This window comes from Apodemus sylvaticus, chromosome 21 (genome assembly GCF_947179515.1).
Source record: "Apodemus sylvaticus chromosome 21, mApoSyl1.1, whole genome shotgun sequence".
Taxonomy (NCBI): Eukaryota; Metazoa; Chordata; class Mammalia; order Rodentia; family Muridae; genus Apodemus; species Apodemus sylvaticus.
This window is the reverse complement of record NC_067492.1, coordinates 48,427,919-48,441,457: the sequence shown is the minus strand read 5'-3', so window position 1 is coordinate 48,441,457 and position 13,539 is coordinate 48,427,919. Positions and strand designations below refer to the sequence as shown.

Sequence of the window (13,539 nt, the reverse complement as noted above, 5' to 3'; positions counted from 1 at the left end):
CATAATTTAAAGATCTAATTTAAAACCTTCAAGTCTGAGCTACAGACAGCAATATAATAAGCCATGGGGCAAGAAGTGGCAAAAAGGGTCAAAGTCCATCATTGATATCATTGAGATATTGAACACCATGGCTAAGTCAGTGTAGGCAGGAGAAAAACAAATTAAATATAACTCACACTGACTTACTCATTGGTTATTTATACAACTTTAAAAAATGGAACTGTCACCAAGTAACATAGGAAGGATTGTGGGGACAAGTGGATTATGGAGTAAAGTTGAGAATCCAATGGATTAAAGATGTAGTCAGGGATGATGGGTAGACTCTGAATATGAGTCTGGAGTTCACATGGAAGGTCACAACTAGACACAAATTTATGAATCATCAGCCTGTGAAAGCAGTAAAATCAATGAGCCAAGAGGAGATAACCAGGATAGGATCTTCAGGTTAGAGACCAGAGGTAGAGGTCCAGCTCTCAACTACAGGTTGAGAAATAAACAACTAGTAAAAGAATGAAACGGTAAGTTAGTTAATGGAAAGACACAGATGGGGTAGAGTATGGAAGGGCACATGGGAAGAGAAGCAAGAACTAGTCTATGAAGTTAACCACCACTCCATTCTTTGAATCTTTAGAAGTACACTTTCAGGGAAGAAGTGGGCATATTTTGGCTGCAGTTTCCTCCTAGACTCAAACCTTTTATCTTCAGAAGCTCCTTAGGATACAAGTTAAACAACTCAAAATTGTTTCAGGAAGTCCATATAACTCAGCAGACTCACTAGGACCTTCCCACACAGAGTAAAGAATCAAGACTGCTGACAGTCACTCTCAGGAAAGCCAAGTTTCAAAGACAGAGGACTCTGAGATTAGACCAGCTGCCTAGAAAGTCCAGAAAACAGATGTGCTGCCCGCAAGAGGCTCAAACCAACTAAATCACCTGGAAAGGGCACACTTTAACCTTTCGAGCTGCCTGTAGGCCTGTGTGCAGTGTGCTCTAGGTTTCCAGGTTTTATGAGCTGTCACCATGTTGAAGTGGGTTTGGGTGATACAGCTGGCTTTGAGTTATTTCTGCTCTTATAAGTAATCCTCACTCATATTTCTGTAAGTAACCCAATTTTAAAAGTTGGACTTTGGTTGTTCTGATGTTTTGTACATTCTTGGCCCAGAAAGTGGCACTATTAGGAGGTGTGGCCTTGTTAGAGTAAGTGTGGCCCTGTTGGAGGAAGTGTGTAACTGTGGGGGTGGGCTTTGAGATACTCCTCCTAGCCACATGGGACCCAGTCTTCTGTTTGCCTTCAGAACAAGATATAGAACTCTCAGCTCCTCTAGCCTGCCTAGATGCTGCTATGCCTTGATGATAATGGATTAAATCTCCGAACCTGTAAGGCAGCCTCAATTAAGTGTTGTTCCTTATAAAAGTTGCCTTGGTCATGGTGTCTCTTCACAGCAATGAATCCCTAAGCCAGCGGTATCCCTAGTTTGGTAGGTAGTAGACTTCATATATAGGGTGAATAGTGGTCTGTGTGTGTGTGTGTGTGTGTGTGTGTGTGTGTGTGTGTGTGTATGTGTGTGTGTGTGTGTGTGTGGTCTTGTATCTCCCCAAGAAAAGCCTTCTCACACAGCCGCATGAAATTCTGGTTTGTTCAATAGAGTCTAAGAATACAGATATGTCAGATACGTTTGAAATTTTTTTCTACATAATGGGATAAATGACAGATATGGTGGGAAGGGATATAATAAAAACATTAGGCTACTTATTTCTTAATAGGAGAAATTAGAGCAGAGGCATGATGGCAGGAGCTGGATCTCTAAGACTTGACAAGGAAGCATTGCCCATTCAAGCCATGCATACACTCAGTTCCACTGATTGGAACTCCACTGATTGTGGAGACCCTCCACAGCTGCCAAGCTAGTTCCATTAAAGCTCCTACTCTGCCTGGTTAGCAAGATGCCCAGGGGAGGAGTGAAACTAGATGAGGGACCTCCCTGACTTGACACTTGACTTTATCACTTGACAAAAGGGGAGTAAGGCATGGGAACTAAAGGAACTAGAGGAACTAAAAATCCACACTCACTGTGTGTAGAGGAGTTTTTGACAGATGAACCTGGTTCTCTTTTCCCTCGTGCCTTTCATAATTACCCTTCTCCTATTTTTCAAAGAAAGACACACACCTCTCCCACACAGAGTCTCACCATGAACCATGTTTCTCCAGGGTGCTACATGCAGGGAAAATGTTCATAAGAAGAAACCTTTCATCAAAGCGTTGACATTAATGTCTTGTCCATTTCTTTGATACATATTTCCAATATGGTTTTAGTTTTATACATAGTTACTTACTAAAAGTTCACAGGTTATTTAATTTATCCATTAAAAATAGCACAAACAAGAATAGTATAATACAATGCACCAATAGTATTTCGTTTCAATTTTATGTACTTAATTTTGTTGTGGAGCGGTAAGAACGAAAGCTGGAAACAGTGGGGTTGGAGAAAGGCTAGTCCAGCTGCTGAGTGTTTAGTTTATAGACCTGAGATCCTGAGTTTATTCAGCAGAACACACATTTCAAAAGACTGAGGCATGTTGACCTGAGATTAGAATTCACGGCTGGAGAAGCAGAAGCAGGCAGCTCTCTACCGCTTACTGGCCAGACAGCCCAGCCCTTAAGATGAGTTCCTGGACTATGAGAAATACTGTTGTAAGAGAAAATAAATGATGGATGCCTGAGGAATGACCCCAACACACACACACACACACACACACACACACACCTATAACCCTTTCCCAACATAAACACATAATAAAATTGAAAAAACATACGTCTATGAAGATTTTCAGCAGAGGGACAGTTCCTTGATCACCTCAAAGCTTGGTCACGAATTCTCAAAAGCTGTCTCGTCCTGTACAGTTCAAGTGGAAAGAGCAAGAGTAAACTGTCCATCTGGAACCGTGACTCAATGTTATTGGCCGCCAACAGCATTGCCAGGTCCTCTTTCTGTTCACAACAATGAGTTCAGCTCCCTTCCCCCCACCAATCCTGTGGTCATTCCTTCCCGGTGCCACACCCTTGACCATTTTCAGTTTCTATTTCTTCACTTAGCAAAATAAGTTCTATTTACACCCTAATGTGGTCTGTGACCTCTCAAGAAGATATAGAAGAAATCACTATTTGGAGACAACGTGCATATTTTACACTCAGGTACATAGATGAACATCATAAAGCGTTGACACACACATGCACACAAACACTCCGGTCTCCAGACAGAGAAGGTGTGCAAACACTGATCATCAAATGGCTCAAATAACCTCACTTTGCTAATTCTGACCTCAGCACTGGACACCTTACTCTTCGTTTAACCTTTATTATGGTGTGTGTAGGCACAGTGAGGGTGGCAGGCTTATGTGCCATGTCACATATGTGAGTGAGATCAGAGGACAGCTTTATGGAATGGGCTCACTTTCCACCTTTGAACTCGGGTCACCACGGGTCACCACGCTTACGTAGCCAGCTCCTTTATTCAGCAAGCCACCTCAGTGGCCCAGGACAACACTTTGGAAAGAGATAACATTGTTTAATATACTGCAAAATAATCACTCAGATGCGGGCCAGTGTCTGCATCCTGGCAGAGATGAGCGTTTCATTTCTCACTGTACTAAACACAAAGAACTCGACACCCACAAAAAGAACACTGATAAGAGTGAGTCTTAAGCTCAGCAGCAGACCGTGCTCCACTAGGAAGGGACAGGAGCACCACCTTTTACCTTTTTCCTTTTGGTATAGCGGGAATAAACATGGACTGGCATCAGAATTCAGTGGCACTGTGCCTAGGACATGCCTGCACGGTGCCATCCTGTTAGCAACTTTTAGGTTCATACTAGGTTACTTCTGAACATGTTAATAATTTTTACTTCAATATCTGTTAGGATTTCTAGGCTAACCTTGATTTTTTTTCCATCCACTGTAATCCAAAAACAATTTCAAATGGCTTCTTCTATCTACTGACAGCCACTGACACACAGAAACACACATATACAAATCTACAGGATATATAAATATATGTATATATGCGTATGTAATCTTGATATTAGTTAACTGAAATACCATAAAAAGAATTCTTCATCAATCGTATGCCACTTCTCCCTAACAACATTCATTATCTCTCAACAACCTGGTAGAATTTTTCCTCCCGCCCTTGCAAAGGTAAACACAAGCCTCACATAATGTTGAGTTGCAGCCTCAGGTATGATGTAATGGGAGAGTCTTCTCCTTCTATCTCTCTTTGAGTCCTAGCTTCCTACTTGGATGGATGGAAGAACAGAGAGATTCAGATACAGAAGTGAATTCAGATTTATCCATTATGAGTAATTATTAAAAAAAAACCTGATATTAGGCAGATATTTTCATTCAGGGATCATGAATTTCTCTAAGAGACCAAATGCATACAGATATTATGTGATTATAACCCTTAAATACATAACTAATAATATCAGCTACAGAAATATTAGAAGCCAAAATTCTAGCAATATACTAAAATAAATTAGTAACTGTCATTGTCAAACTATGGGAAGACAGTTGAATAGGAAATTACTTCATTTTTATTAGTATTGCAATCCTAGCTCTCTCTGGATTGGAAGAGGTAAACCCTATTTCCCTGCAGAAGTCATTGTTACTCTAGCAAATGAGCCATATGCACTAATATTTATAAACATGTCTAGTATGACATTCTCTAAACATGTGTATACCTGGAACAATATTTGGGGAACAACTTAAGTTGTTGACTGTTATTTAACTACCCAACATTCAGGCTGTGGGATGAAGACATTATTTCCTGGGTTGTGGTTAACCAGCATTCAGAAGAAAAGGTACATAGATGGAGACCAGATTCTAAAAGTTTTAAAGCCTTGGGTTAAATATCCATTTATAAGAGCTGATTGGCATTACAAATAGTTCTCTCTGGAAAATCCACAGAGTTCCTTTTTTAAGTTTTCCTGAAATCCCTGAGTGGCAGCACACACCTCCGCTGGAGTGCTTCCCACAGTCAAAATTCTGTTTCCAAATTGTTTCAATAACCTCAAGCCATTCTTTTTAAATCTTCAAAATTAGTTTCCAAAAAAAAAAAAATCTGTGTCATTGACAAATGTTATATCATGCAATATAGCCACGCGGACATTTCTTAGAATTGAAACTAGATTTAAACAAGAAAGCACCACTGTATTTTTCCTTTAACCCACCAGCAATCTGCAGGAAAATTCCAAGAAGTAGCCTCCCATCGCTCTGTGGAGCTGCACCCCCCTCCAATCAGCAGCTAGCGGTAATATGTAAACTACTGGAAACCTGTGGGGGGGGGAACCTGAACCCCTATCAAGTTGCAAAACAGATCACAAGGCTAGAGGACCCATTATAGTCAGATTCGTACTGCAAACTCCCAGACGGGAAATGGAGAAGCATGAAGATTGGATCCTGACAAGCAGACACATTTGTAACAAGCCTGAAGCAATCAATTTCTGACGCTTCCACATTCTAAGTAAAACCCCCCAGTTTATTTATTTTATTCTAAACGTCGCAAATAACTACAGTTTTGTCTCTACTCATTTATTTTCGTATTGATGTTCCTTCTTGAGTAGCTTCTTTCTTATTAATCCCTCTAAACTTTCTTCAGGAAATCCTTTAAATTTTAGTGAGTATTCAATGTTGATAAGGATCTAACTTGAGGCGGCAATCTTAGTAAGCTGTTTATTTACCAGCTCAGACTGGAGAGTCTTGCCAGGTCACTGGGGCCTCCCTGGCACCACCAATGAGAGTAGCAGAAATCCACTTAAAATCACCAATGGCAAGTAGCTGCTGTCAATCATTTCATTTCCATTTCAGCTTCTGCGGGGACTCTTGTCTCTGGTTCTGTCTGAAACCTGTCAGGGCTCTGGCTGGTTCTGTCTGGAACCTGGATCATCAACAATGCTTGGCTTACATATTCTTGGAAGCTAACACAATCTTAAACGCGGGGGGGGGGGGGGTGCTGCAGACAATCTTTTGCGCTTCCCATTGCAGCTCTGCACTCCAACCCACTTAGAGTTAGCTGGGTCTTTGTCTAAAGCCTGCTTGAGTGTGGCTTTTATTTCAGGACTGTTTTTCCCCACTGCTACTCTTCAACCTGACATTTCAAACAGACAACTGCTTTGATTAAGCCTTGAGCTAAGCTGTCCCTAATACTGTCACAGGCGTATGACCATCCCTGCACATTTATTTCCCTAGAAAACTCTTCAGCAAGGAAGAGGTGAGTACTTTTTGGAGAGAGAGAGAGAGAGAGAGAGAGAGAGAGAGAGAGAGAGAGAGAGAGAGAGAGAGAGAGAGAGAGTCCAGCGCCAGAAGTTTGGAAGAGAATGTGGCAAGTAGAGCCGCGCTAGTACCTTTCCTGATCTCTCTGAGCTGTTAGATGTGGAACTCAGCCTTCCAAACACAGCAGGATCCCGTCTTCATCCAACTCTGCAACTGGGCGGGGGCAGCCAGACACACGCTGTTCCCCCAAGTCCTGCCCTGGCAGGATCCCTGCAGAGCGTAATGAGATGCACTGCAAGCCTTTGGGAGCAGAGGATTGGAAGAGAATCGCAGGAGGACCCGCAAACTGCCCTACTCTGCAAAGGGAGGATGGAGAAGAGAATTCCGGAGAATGGCTGGACAGAAGGGGAAACACTGCAGACGGTGCCACTGAGTATCGAAGTCTTGGTCAAGAGGGCGGGGCGGCCTGGCCCGCAGCTGGAGGGGAGAAGGGTGCCTGAGCCAGAGCCAGAGCTGGGAGGGGCCCGGGGCGTAGGCTTTCGGGAAAAAAATTCCATTGTTGATCCACCACCACCAGCACTACTACCTCCCATTCTGTACCTCCATTGGGTTCTGGGTGAAGGGTTCAGGATGCCGGACAGCAGCCAGTGTGAGCAATCAAGGCACAGGGAGCGAATCAGCTGGGGTTTCCCCGGTTTCCCCCTGAGCGCTTTCCAGCTGGGGAGTCCCAACCCCAGCTAATAGAAAAGTGAAAGAGAAAGAGCCCAAGCTGAGGCGGAGATCAACACCCTGGGGAGGGTGAGGGAGGGGCACATGGTCCCCGGCCACCTTACCAGGTGCCCACATGATTCTGCCACTGCCAGGTCTCCAGGGCGCAGAACCTGAAAGGCAACTGAGAGCAGAGAGCAGTCTCCGCCTCCTGGGAAGTTGGCCACAGCCTCTGTGTGTCCTGGAATGCTTTTGCCTCTGTGAAGTCTCAAGGAGTTGGCCTGAGTTCACAGGTTGCTTGCTTCTACAGCAACTGGCCTTGCAGGGCAGCAGTTCGGCCTCAGGATAGAAGCCTGGAGGTCTGGCAGAGCCCGCACCAGGAGGAAACGGAAAAGGACCTCGGGTCTGGAATGGGCGGTCCTCCAGGACAACCCTTGACCAGCTACAGAGTCTTAAAGACGGAAGTTTCTTTCTGAACTCTTACTAGGAGGTGCCTGGGCACCCTTTGGGGACAGTAAACTTCCGCTAAATGAACCGCTCTTGGGTCATTTTTCCAGCCTAATTAGTAGTTGAGTGTAAAACACTGCACATGTCTTTTGACGGGAAACAAGGCATGGTAAGGCAGTATCTTTAAGTTGGAAGTTGGGAGTGATTGTGGTGAGGAGTTAATGATGTCAACTTTGTGTCTATTCCAGACCGCAGGAGAGCCTGACTCCCAGCTTTGGCATCCAGATAAGTCTTTGAAAAGTCTCTGTGGCTTGCGTTCACCAAAGCTTTTAAGGAAGCAGGGAGAAACTGATGCGGCCCTTAGCACCGAGTTTAAGACACAACTATGTTCTATGTTTTTATGGATTACATAAAAAATGGTAAAAACTAGAATATTTGAATGATTAAATATTAACTGTGTGTGACAATCCACATAAAATCATTGCTGTGAGAAGTTTGTTTTCACAAACTTCATAAGGTTTATATTTGAAATAATAATACACATTTTGGTAACAATCACACCAAAGTTTACTTATAATAAAAATAAGTGAAAATATATATTTTTATAACCATTAAACTTTTTACTACCATTATAAATTATATTTAAAGAAATATAAAAAAAAATCTGACTGGAGAAATTGCTCAGCAGTTCAAGTGCTTGCTGTTCTTGCAAAGGGCTAGACTTCCATTCTCAGGACCAGACTGAAGTGCTCCACTAACAGCTGGGACTCTTCCTCCAGAGGAAGCAACAGCATTGATCTCCTAAGGGACCTGCACTTACACGCACACAGACACACAGACACACTCATGCGCGTACATACACACGTACAAATACATTTTAAAAAACCAATATCCTTTTTGTACATGACAATACAACAAATTGTCTTCAACAACTTCAGTGAGTTTCAAACCCAACCACTTTTCCATTTTACACTGAAGCCCTGATTTGCGAAATGAGCACGTACTATGAAAACAGGCCTGAAGTTGACTGAATTCTGTCACAATGGTGCACTAGCCCTGAACACCCCAGCATGTGAGTGACGCAGAGGTGAGCAAGTAGGCCAATATCTCATCTTGGACCAATACAGAGCTCTGTGTTCTCTTGCAAGGTGATTCCTCTCACATCTCTCCTGATCACCCTGTCTTCTGTGTGTTGTTCAACTGGTAAAGGAATCGTGTGACCATCAATAAGATACTTCATTGACCACACCCAGAGCCCCCTTGCAGGGATGTTTGTTGCTTTGGCCAGAAGACCCAATGCATCCCAATCGTCCTCTTCTGTCCATGGGCTCTACTGAGGCAGTTGCTTTGACCAGAAGTTCACCAACCTTAGGATCCAGATGATGCTGGTTATCCCCAGAACTGATCAGACATCCCTGCCTAACAATACGCTTTTATACCATGGCAGCTGCCACCAAGTATTAAATATTCTGAGCTACTAAAGAATTTTCATAATACTTACGAAACGTGGAGAGTGCTTTCCTCATGAGCTGAACGCCACAGAGGACTGTAAGTATATGTATGAAAAACAAATAACTGGTGTTTAACTACTGATCCCACGTCAGATATATGCAGTAGGTTTCAAAATAAGATGACAAATGATATATGAGGCATTTATGCAGCTCTGTGGTAAAAATAATTCTGATGACAATGAAGTCAAATGAGCATTGTTACCTCAGGACTCTATAAACTCTCAGCATAAGAGCATGGTTTGGGCCAAGCAGTGGTTGCTTCATTCCCCTTCCTTACTGTATGTTGTAATCTGGGTTCAATATTTTTATACATGGAAGGAAACACTAGAGTAAAATTAAATGTTCTATAAGTGGGTGTGTCCATGCAGGGAAAATTTGTTTTCTTAATTACAAATATAAGATGAATGTTTAGACTCCTCATGAGTGCCCACAGTCCAGTGACATTCACTGGGTGGCATAATTTGTTTTTGTTTCATTCCACTCAAACAAGATTTTAATATATGCAACTTGTACTTTCACTTTGCCACAGGCTGTTTGGCAAGATATTGAAAATTACTCACACCAATGAACAAGTAAATTCCACCTCATAAATTAAAAGAAAAGACCAAGATTGATGGGATAATCTTGAAATTGCCTCAAGAGAACTTTTGACAATTACAAAGGGAGAAGGAATGTGAACAAACTCACTGAAACTCACAGAAGAGGCCGTGGCCGTCACTTTCAAAGAATGAACAAGAAAAAGCAGAGTTTAGGAAGTTAAATAAAATCTCTGACGACGTCCCAAAGATTAACTTTGCTGTCTTTAAAATAAATTACTAGATGGGTATAGTGGCTTATGCTCACTTGCTGGTGTTCAGAATTCTGAAACCATGGGAATAACAATCCTGGGATTTTGATTTCTTTAAAACAAATCACGGAAATATCATAAGAATATGTTTTCATTTTAATCCCAAATGTGGTGATATGGGGCTGCTGGTAGTCCGAAGCAGTTGACAATGACTCACCTCCTGCTCTGGCAGAAGTGTGGTTTTGCCAGCTGCAGATAGTTTCTGTGATTGTGTGAAGATATTTGGAATTTTGGGAAGTTTTCAGAGGGTATATAAATGCTAGAGCCCTGATGGGCAGAATCAACGGTCACTGGTCATTCAGAAGTGGTTGGTTGTGGTTTGTTAGTAGTAATGTTCAAAGAAGAACTAAATTAGATTCAAGAATCTCTCTCTCTCTCTCTCTCTCTCTCTCTCTCTCTCTCTCTCTCTCTCTCTCTCTCTTCCTCCCTCCCTTCCCCCTCCCTTTCTCCCTTTCTCCCTTTCTCCCTTTCTCCCTTTCTCCCTCCCCCTCTCCCTCTTCCTCTTTCTCTCCCTCTCCCCCTCCAACACCCTCTTCTTCTTTCTGTCTAGCGATAGGTAGTAAAACCTGGGGGATGGAGTGTGAAAATAGAAGAACCCACAACGTAGCAAAGACCAGCTGCAATCAAAGAAGAAAGAAGAAAAAAGAAACTAGATTCACACATATCTCCCTCCTTCATTCTCTCCTACTTAGTTATAGGGAATGAAACCAGGAGACAAAGAGTAAGAAAAAGAAGAATTCACAAATATTAAGACCAGCGGCTGACAGGAGTTCAAAGCATACCTGGGTTACAGAATAAGATTCTGCCAGAAAGAAAGAAAGAAAGAAAGAAAGAAAGAAAGAAAGAAAGAAAGAAAGAAAGAAAGAAAGAAAGAAAGAAAGAAAGAAAGAAAGAAAGAAAGAAAGGAAAGAAAGGAAAGAAAGGAAAGAAAGGAAAGAAAGGAAAGAAAGGAAAGAAAGGAAAGAAAGGAAAGAAGGAAAACAAAAAGAAAAGAAAGTAAAAAAGAAAAAGAAAAGAAATTGAAATAACTTTTTCAACATATTTTTTGAGTCAAAGAGAAGTTAAATGTTGACTTGTGAAATCTAATGAATACAGCCCATAGCAGTGGCCTCACAGTCCCCCTAAGGGTAAGTTACATGGCAGGAATTCATTGGTTCTCTGATCTTCAGAACCTGACTTGTTTCCTCTCAAGTTGCCTTGAAAATGTGCAGACCTTGAAAAAGTGTCCAGACCTTAAGATACAATTCTCCTCCCTCCCTCCCTCCCTCCCTGCCTCCTCCCCTCCCTCCCTTCCTCCTTCACAGTGAGGAATTACATTTGCTTGCCAAGATAGCTCCCAAGCATCTGGAGGGCTGTGAGGACTGAACTACACTAGCTACTTCATTTGTAGATCTTTCACAGTGGCTCTAGGCCCATGTTCTTTGTAATTATTTTTAGTTTCATGGCACACAATAATGGGATACATACGGTATAAAGTTCTATGCAGTCACACAAATAGAACAAATAATACACTTGTGCTCACAACCGTCAACAACACTTCAAGATAACATCATTGCCTTCATTTTAAGTATTCAATCAAGGCTGAGGTACAGTTTTCTGCATTTGTTTCTCTCTTCCTGATTTTTATTTATTGTTTCTTTGGTTGGTTTGGTTTTTTTAATGCTAGGATATTTAGATTTTTTTTCCCATTCATCTCAGACTCCATGACAGCTGACTGATGCATAATAACTTGAACTTAAGCAGTCTGACTTGAAAAGGACCTGTATGCTCAGCTACTTCCTGACTGAGAACCACACTCCATAGCTTCTGAAGCACACACTGGATTATTGTCTAGGGCCACTCTGGCAAGATCACGTTAGGAGTTTAGCCAATAGGAAGGAGGATGCTTATCATTTACATGGATTTCTGTCTGCTGAGCTTGTTGGGTTTCTGTAATGAGAGTGTCCTAAGGATTGCAGCCCTGCTATAAACACAGGCCATTTGAATAAAGTGATTGACAGCTGGCTGGCAAAGAGCTGTTGGAAGGTGAAAACCACAAGGGGTTGCTGCTAGTTCTTAATAAGGAAAGGCAACTGTATTGAACTGTGGTGTCCAGGTGTATCCATGGCAAAGTAAGAGAAGATGCCTAATTCAAGGTAGAGAGGAATAAGCACTAGAGCATATTTCATATCTCAAAATGCATGTAAACTTATACGAAATGCTTAAATCCTATTTAAGAAGTTTAAATAGAAACAAGAAGTGAATGCGTTTGGTAATAGACGTATTCTGAACAGGCTTCTAAAGTTGACCTTCTCCATCTAAAACAAAGCACATAAATTGCCTGTGTTAGATTTATCACTTGAGAGGATAGAGAGGCACATAGAATATATTGATATTGTTGACATCTAATACTCTGCATCACAAGTACTTGATAAAGGTGATAAAGACACATGAAATTATTATATGACTCCTTATTCCATTGATTTTTCAGTTGAGTGTGGAGAAGTGAGTACATTCCAGGCACACATGTGGAACTCAGCAAAAGAACACACATCTCAGTCAGTGCTTCAGTTTGCCTGTCAACCATTGAGTTCTCAGCAGGAAGCTTACAGGAATGCCTTGGAATTTGCATTTAGAAAACTAAAGTGAAGTCTCCCTCCCTTCCCTACATCCTTATAAAAAAATCCACTTGAAATACATCAAAGGCATAAATATAAATTTAAAACTTATGAAACTAAACAATGCATATTAGTTAGAATTTTCTGGGTCAGTTGTCCTTACTACTCCTAGTGCTATGACCCTTCAATATAGTTCTTCATATTGTGCTGACCTCCAATCTTAAATTATTTCTGTTGCCACTGCCTAATTGTAATTTTGCCACTGTTGTGAATAGTAGTATAAGTATTTTTGGAGATAGATGTTTGTCAAAGTCTTTGGAAAAGGGAAAACATTTGATGTAAATAAAGGAAAAAAATCCAATGGGAAAAAAGAAAGAAAAAAGAAAAAAGAAAAGAAAGAAAAGAAAAGAAAAGAGAAGAGAAGAGAAGAGAAGAGAAGAGAAGAGAAGAGAAGAGAAGAGAAGAGAAAAGAAAAGAGATGGTTATGAACATACAAGAAGCCTACAGAACTCCAAACAGACTGGACCAGAAAAGAAATTCCTCCCTTCACATAATAATCAAAACACCAAATGCACACAACAAAGAAAGAATATTAAAAGCAGTAAGGGGAAAAGGTCAAGTAACATATAAAGGCAGACTTATCAGAATTACACCAGACTTCTCGTCAAAGACTATAAAAGCCAGAAGATCCTGGGCAGATGTCATACAGACCCTAAGAGAACACAAATGCCAGCCCAGGCTACTATACCCAGCAAAACTCTCAAATTACCATAAATGGAGAAACCAAAATATTCCATGACAAAAACAAATTCACCCAATATCTTTCCATAAATCCAGCCCTTCAAAGGATAATAAATGAAAAAATCCAACAAAAGTAGGGAAACTATACCCTAGAAAAAAAAATCTTATTTTAATAAGCCAAAAAGAAGATAACCATATAAACATAATTCCAACTCTAATAACAAAATTAACAGGAAGCAACAATCACTTTTCCTTAATATCTCTTAATATCAACAGACACAATTCCCCAATATAAAGACACAGACTAGCAGACTGGATACATAAACAGGGCTTAACATTTTGGGGCATACAGAAAACCCACTTCAGTAAGAAAGACAGACACTACCTCAGAGTAAAAGGCTGGAAAACAATTTTCCAAGC

General features: G+C 41.2%; 1 protein-coding gene and 1 long non-coding RNA gene across 13 annotated transcripts in view; one reads left to right on the top strand and one right to left on the bottom strand.

Annotated features, from left to right (window-relative positions):
- The window catches only part of Il15 (interleukin 15), a 59,095-nt gene extending 51,895 nt beyond the window's left edge, over window positions 1-7,200 (bottom strand). For 4 of the 11 annotated variants that reach the window (XM_052166343.1, XM_052166338.1, XM_052166349.1 and 1 more), the window contains exons 1-2: window positions 6,400-6,497; window positions 2,815-2,894 (exon numbers count right to left, since the gene is read on the bottom strand). The gene's annotated coding sequence lies outside the window, so the exon portion shown is untranslated. Of the gene's footprint in view, window positions 1-2,814; window positions 2,895-6,399; window positions 6,498-6,868; window positions 6,960-7,101 lie in introns of those variants that run through there. The other 7 variants (XM_052166341.1, XM_052166342.1, XM_052166340.1 and 4 more) reach the window with 7 other exon arrangements.
- A 238-nt stretch (window positions 7,201-7,438) lies between these two features.
- Window positions 7,439-9,760, top strand: LOC127671533 (uncharacterized). 2 transcript variants are annotated; one of them, XR_007974773.1, is made up of 3 exons: window positions 7,439-7,842; window positions 8,402-8,971; window positions 9,464-9,760. It is a non-coding gene; the product is annotated as an uncharacterized LOC127671533 (long non-coding RNA). The 2 variants fall into 2 exon arrangements; XR_007974772.1 differs by having other exon boundaries at window positions 7,439-8,971.
- Window positions 9,761-13,539: the final 3,779 nt, after the last annotated feature.